The sequence below is a fragment of the Rutidosis leptorrhynchoides genome, chromosome 4 (genome assembly GCF_046630445.1).
Source record: "Rutidosis leptorrhynchoides isolate AG116_Rl617_1_P2 chromosome 4, CSIRO_AGI_Rlap_v1, whole genome shotgun sequence".
NCBI lineage: Eukaryota > Viridiplantae > Streptophyta > Magnoliopsida > Asterales > Asteraceae > Rutidosis > Rutidosis leptorrhynchoides.
In genome coordinates, this window is record NC_092336.1 from 536761919 (window position 1) to 536768456 (window position 6538).

At 33.5% G+C, this 6538-nt stretch overlaps 1 long non-coding RNA gene across 3 annotated transcripts; it reads right to left on the reverse strand.

Moving 5' to 3' along the window:
• Positions 1-1416: 1416 nt before the first annotated feature.
• On the reverse strand, positions 1417-5574 carry LOC139845068 (uncharacterized). Of its 3 annotated transcripts, XR_011758191.1 has the most exons (4): positions 5527-5574; positions 4608-4794; positions 3816-3967; positions 1417-2147 (listed from the first exon to the last, which is right to left on the reverse strand). It is a non-coding gene; the product is annotated as an uncharacterized lncRNA (long non-coding RNA). The 3 variants fall into 3 exon arrangements; XR_011758190.1 differs by lacking the exon at positions 5527-5574 and having other exon boundaries at positions 1417-2144; positions 4608-5316; XR_011758189.1 differs by lacking the exon at positions 5527-5574 and having other exon boundaries at positions 4608-5316.
• Between the last annotated feature and the right edge of the window lie 964 nt (positions 5575-6538).

The following is a 6538-nucleotide window of genomic DNA, read 5'->3' on the forward strand; positions in this document are numbered from 1 at the left end:
CTGCCGGCATTAAACCTATATCTCACCAACTTTATGTTGACGTTTTAAACATGTCTATTCTCAGGTGATAACTAAAAGCTTCCGCTGCAACATGTTGAATTTAAGCAAGATCTTGAGTATGCATATTTGTGTCAAAAATAAAACTGCATATCCGAGGAATTGTAATGTAAAATATGCTAGAAATCGTATTGTTATCATCACATGTAAAGTTTGTAAGTCTAAGATTATCGCTAAACGATAATCATCTTTTTATTGTCTAAAGCTTGTATTAAAATAAGAGTTATGGTTTGTAATGTAAAATAAATGCAGTTGTTCTTTTAAAAATGTCGCATATAGAGGTCAATACCTCGCAATGAAATCATACGTTATCTAACTCGTTCTTATGGTTAAGGACGGGTTATGACATCCCTGAATATGTAGTGAGTCTTTTGTCTGTTAGTAAACTAGCTAGAGATAGTAAAAGATTCATAGGTTTTTATGAATATGTGTTATGTACAGGACTTTCCCCAGGAAGAGTGATGGGCAGGAATCTGGGGACTGGTAGTGTACAGGGTGGTTTGTATTACTTTGATAGTGATGGTGAGGATAATATTTGTTGCAGTTCTGATTCTAATGTGTGTTTGTTATCAAAATATACTTGGCATCATAGATTAGGTCATCCAGCTGATCCAGTATTACATGTTCTTTCACAAACTTTCTTATGATAATGAAAAATTAATGCCATGTGAAATTTTTCACAAAGCTAAACAAACAAGAGATCCATTTCATTTGAGTGATCACAAAACCAAAGAAATTGGTGAACTTATTCACTTAGATTTGTGGGGTCCCTATAAAGTTGTTAGTAGGGATGGTTAAGTATTTTCTGACTATAGTTGATGATCATTCAAGGGCAGTATGGGTGTTCTTATTAAAATCAAAAAGTGATACATCTCAAAATATTATTGATTTTGTCGAAATGTTTCAAACACAATTTAATAAATATATTAAAATTGTAAGGAGTGACAATGGTACAATGTTTTTAAATACTACACTATCTTCATTTTTCAGGACTAGAGGAATTGTCCATCAAACATCTTGTGCATACACTCCATAATAAAATGGTGTTGTGAAGAAAAAGCATAGGCATCTTTTAAATATGGCAAGGTCACTTTTGTTTCAAGGAGGTGCACCGCTGTCTTTTTAGGGTGGTATTAACTGCAACTTACTTGATAAATAGAACTCATTCTAGTGTTTTAAATGGTAAATCACCTTATGAAATCATATATGGAAGGGAGCCATTTCTTAGTCATTTAAGAGTATTTGGTTGCCTTTGCTTTGCCACAAAGTTGAATAATAATGATGATACAAAGCTTATGACCTTCTCCAAGGATGTTAAATTTTATGAACAAGTGTTTCCTTTTAAAATGTCTTCTAAAATTACATCTAATGTGTTTTCAGGACTTGATCACTTAAATTTCTTTGATAATCTTGAGGATCCCTATGATGATAAAAGTAAAACTGATAACAGTGATGGTAATGGGAAATCTACATTAGGAAGTAGTAGTACTAAGTCAAACAATTCACCTCTAGTGTATTTTCCTTGCCAAACGGACAGTACTTCCACTCCCAATGCATACAATCAATACTACCAAGCATACCCGGTAAACTATGTCTTTGGGCGTGAAAATTATAAAACCGAGCAATATCTTCGGTTGTTGGCTTTCTCAAATACTCTCTAGCAAACAAACGAAAAACGCATCTGCAAAAATTATCTAAACATAAAGCAGCTGTTTTCTCACCAATTTTTATGTATTCGTCAAACAAATCAGGTGTAGTTCCATACGCCATTTAACCTATGACCGCAGTACACTTTTGTAGTATTGTCAAACTTTGACGACCAGCTGCATCGGGACATTCCCTAAAATACATAAAATAATCGGGAATATCGCTACTATTAAAGTTGGATATACCTTTGATAATTTGGAGAAATAATTGATGACTCATTCGATAATGTCGCTTGAAGTTTTTTTCGGATACACTGGTGAATCCGCAAAATAATCATTGAATCACCTCTCAGCCGCACTTCACGATCCCTTGGAATATAAACTCAGGTTCGAGGGACTCGCGAACTACTAGCTTCTCCCTCCACTTCTTCTTCCGCCAAACTACTAACAAAATTAACAATTTTTTCATCATCCAAATCGTCATCAATAACAAACTCGAGCATCTTGAATGTTTTATCCATTATGAAATTTTATAGTGTATGTTAATTTTACTGTGGAGAAAAATAAGATTGAAAGAAAGATTTGTATTAGAATGAGTAAAAGAAAGGTGTACTAGCTTAAGACCCGCAAGATTTGCAAGTTTTATCAATAAAAATTACAAATATAATATATTATTTGTGAATCGACAAAATTTGTGTATAAGAAACAAATCAAGTTAAAGCGGAAAGTTGAACAAAATTGTATATATATATATATATATATATATATATATATATATATATATATATATATATATATATATATATATGTTAATAATGTGTAGACTGAATCATATCGCTAAGCTTACACCCTTTAAGGATACAGAACAAAAATTTAGATATTATGGTTGAAGTGTTTAAATGGATCATTTCAATTTGGTCCATTACACCATATCTTTCAAATAGTTCGTGTGTATCAAGTCATCCCATTACTTGAAGGGTTCAAAAAATACCCAAAGTAAACAAACATACCAAATCAACCATTTATATCTCATATATCTTTAAGTTGTTGACCAAACATGTATACATTATAGCATTGACAACGTAAACTAATTTTAAATGAAAATATATCATAATTTTTACCCCAGGTTTTATAAAGTGGGCTAAATAAAATCTAACTACAAGTTTTTACTTGGAAAAGAATCATCAAATTACACATAATGTTTTATTTACCTAAACATCCAGTATTAAGCTGTTCTTTATACACAACAGTCGTTTGCATAAAAGTCTAACTTGCAAATTTACTTAAATTCAATCACAGGACGTGATCATATCATAAAAACACCTTTTGACTCAAATGGGTCAAATGAGCAAATAGTGATAAGATTTTCTTTCATCGATTTGACTTTGATTACTTTATACAAAAACACATTTATACTCATTATAAGGATACAACACATACACTTGTTAGTAAATTAAAACACGTAGAAAGTGATCATGTGTTTAGTACATTCATGTATCACTTGATACCTTATATTATGTTTAAAAGGTTACTTTTAAGTTAAACAAAACCAAGCATTTCATGCAATTGGTCTAACCCAGAAATAGACAAGACGGTTCCTTTTATAATATTCAGTCTTATTAGTGCGCTTAGTTATACAATCTATTTGATTGATTTGATTAATACATGAATAATACTATAATAGAGTAGAAACTCTCACGACAAATTTAACATATGAGGTGTGAGCCAATCATCCAAACACATACAAATACAAATTACTACATATACTTTTAAAGACACTACAACTTTTGACCAAAAGGTATTTACCTTCCACAACAACTCAGGCATGTCTAGTGCAGGTTGTGAAACTACAAGTTCAAAAATGTCTCTAGCTCACTCAGTCTCACTCATGGACCTTTCCAACTCAGCCTACTTGCTCTACGCAAAGCAATTTTCAGGTGACCACTCTAGATATTTTTCATATAGCTTGAGACAACGATCTATGTTACGACTTTCTACTTCGACCTTAATATACTTTCTTTAAAATATGTAAAATTCAAGTCCCGCTCAATAAAACAAAAGACTATCAAAAAGGCTGATAAAATGGCTTTAATTTATGGTATTGGACTGTACCTTTCAAATTAGGAGCAATTCAAATAGCTTTTCCAAGAACTGCTAGTGCACCCACACCCGACTGATATAACTGTCTAATTTGAAACCGAGCAGCCACCAACCAAATCTTCGCAAATGTAGATTTCCTGTGAGGAATTAGCTTCAAACACTCTCTTCAATGTAAGATCGCATAGCCCAAACACAATGTCCTGCAATATAAGCCCAAGAGTCCATCCTTTTCTAAAACCAATTGGTAATAGAGGGACTTCCCCTTAGACTTATATATACTTTGTTTTTGTCTCCCTTCTATGTGGGATAGGTTTGCACCCCAACAATCCTCCCCTCAAACCGAGGACCACATCACCGAGCCTCCCCTTCAACGATACTCCCGCCATCTTATATCACCGATATCTTTTCTTTCACTTTTCTTTCACTACCGGGACACGCCTCTTATACCGCCGATCTCTTTCTTTCACTTTTCTTTCACCATCGGGACACGCCGCACTTCCACGCCTTGGGGAGGAAGACTTTCGATATAAGGCACCATGACTCAATTATCGTTGGCAAACTGAGGGGTGTGCCATGTCGCACCGTGCGTTCAGGGGTGCGCCACCATCGTCCACCACATCGGGCTATAGCCTAGCTCTGATGCCATTTGTAAGATCGCATAGCCCAAACACAATGTCCTGCAATATAAGCCCAAGAGTCCATCCTTTTCTAAAATCAATTGGTATTAGAGGGACTTCCCCTTAGACTTATATACATACATTTGTTTTTGTCTCCCTCCTATGTGGGATAGGTTTGCACCCCAACATTCAAGTATAATATAATCGCACCAGTAGTCAAAAAATTAGAGTATTCTTTCTAACTTCTTCCTCTTTCAAACAATCACATATCTGACGCCCACTCTATCACCATATAACTTCTCAAAAGAAACAAACTTTTTTGTATTGAAATCAATTATACCAAGCAATTAACACTTGTTATTGTTTCCAAGCACCTGAAAAAGAACAAAAACAGAAGATTAATGATAAACAAAATGATACTTTCCATCAATCTTATGGAGTAAAGAGTATCAATAGACGAAACTTTGTTCTTGGCCAACCCAACTTAATTAAACTCGTGCAGAATCTGTATAAAAACCTTAAAGTATAAAGTGGGTCAATTGAGTTTGACTTGAACCGTTCCGAGCTAAACAGATTTTTGTTTTGAACAATTAACTGACCTGCTGTTCATTTTGTCACCTCCACGAATTATCATTTTTTGCTACAAATAAGGGAGAAACACGTATGGAAAGACATGTCTACCGAAGAGAGTGGTAGGCCTAAAGAGCAAGCGTGTTTCCTAAATGTGTTTCACAATCAGTGGTTATGCACTCTAAGAAACCAACATCAAGTGTTGAGGCTGACATAATTGATGGATCCACTACTTGAACTCAAGCTTAACCAAAAAAGGAGTCATGTACTACATCCTCGTAATCGTACGCTTTCACGTATCCAACTTAAAAAATTTGATTGAAATCACAAACTTGCAAAACATATGCCATTCCCATTCACTGATTTTTTGTCACAACACAATCCTGCTAGCATATCTCATTCACTAATTTTTTTAAAGCACCTTAACATTTCAATTATGTTCTACTTAAAGACCCAAATACATAAAAATGATCAAAATCAAGTAGTATATCTCCTTACATAACATTTAAAACATTAGTTGAGTATGTAGAGTTTACCAAATGTTTGTCTTTGTTGTGTCCATAATAACTGGGATACAGGAAGACATCAAACAGCTGACTCAATAAACAAACAATATAACACAAGAGATAATAAACACGTCAAATTGTTCAGCATATGACTCAATAAACAAACAATATAACACAAATTATGTTAAGAAATGAAGAACAAAGAAAAATCAACACCTGTCGAGCAATGAGGATCTAGATTTTTGTTATTAGCTTGGATGAACCTGACAGTTCAAACACTTGTAGTTGCAACAAAATAAGTTCCTTAAATATCATAAGTAAATTACAACATTTGAGAATATCTATATCTATATCTATAATTCTATAATGTAAATAATAATAAAAAAGGAATAACAACCTACATAAATTACCGTGAGTTGCAAAGGTGATTGAATTATCCATTGCAGATACAGAAGTCATTTCAAAATCGAGTAGACAACCATTTTATTTTCAACTGAGGCTAGTAAAATATTACCACTTATAACATCGACTACCTTTTTTCCTTTTATTGGATGCCATTTGATCCCAAATGAACACCAACAATTGCGATTTTTACCACAACCCTATGGTAACCACCAAAATCAAAACAACAATCGATATAATCTCACAAATCTGTAAATGACTAAACCCTAATTTTCTCACAAATCTGTAAACGACCAACGTAAACTGTATATTGGAGTTGAGGCGATTATAGTTAACAGATTACAAAGGAAAAAAAACAGAAGAAAGCAGCCCCGAATCCTTTCATCCAGAAATCATTTTGAAACTCAACATCAAATTAAGAGTAACTACCTAGATTGATTTGCGTAAATGGATATTGTATGTTGAACTTATCCGATTTCGTCATGTGATTTTGAATCATTGGCTTCTTAGTGAAAAATCAAAGCATTTGAGGATGAAGAGGTAATAGATATTGGTAAACAATAGTTTTGAGAGAAAACTAAACAACGATGAAAGAATTATTATCATGTTAATCAACGATCATAGTGTAGTTTTTAACGAT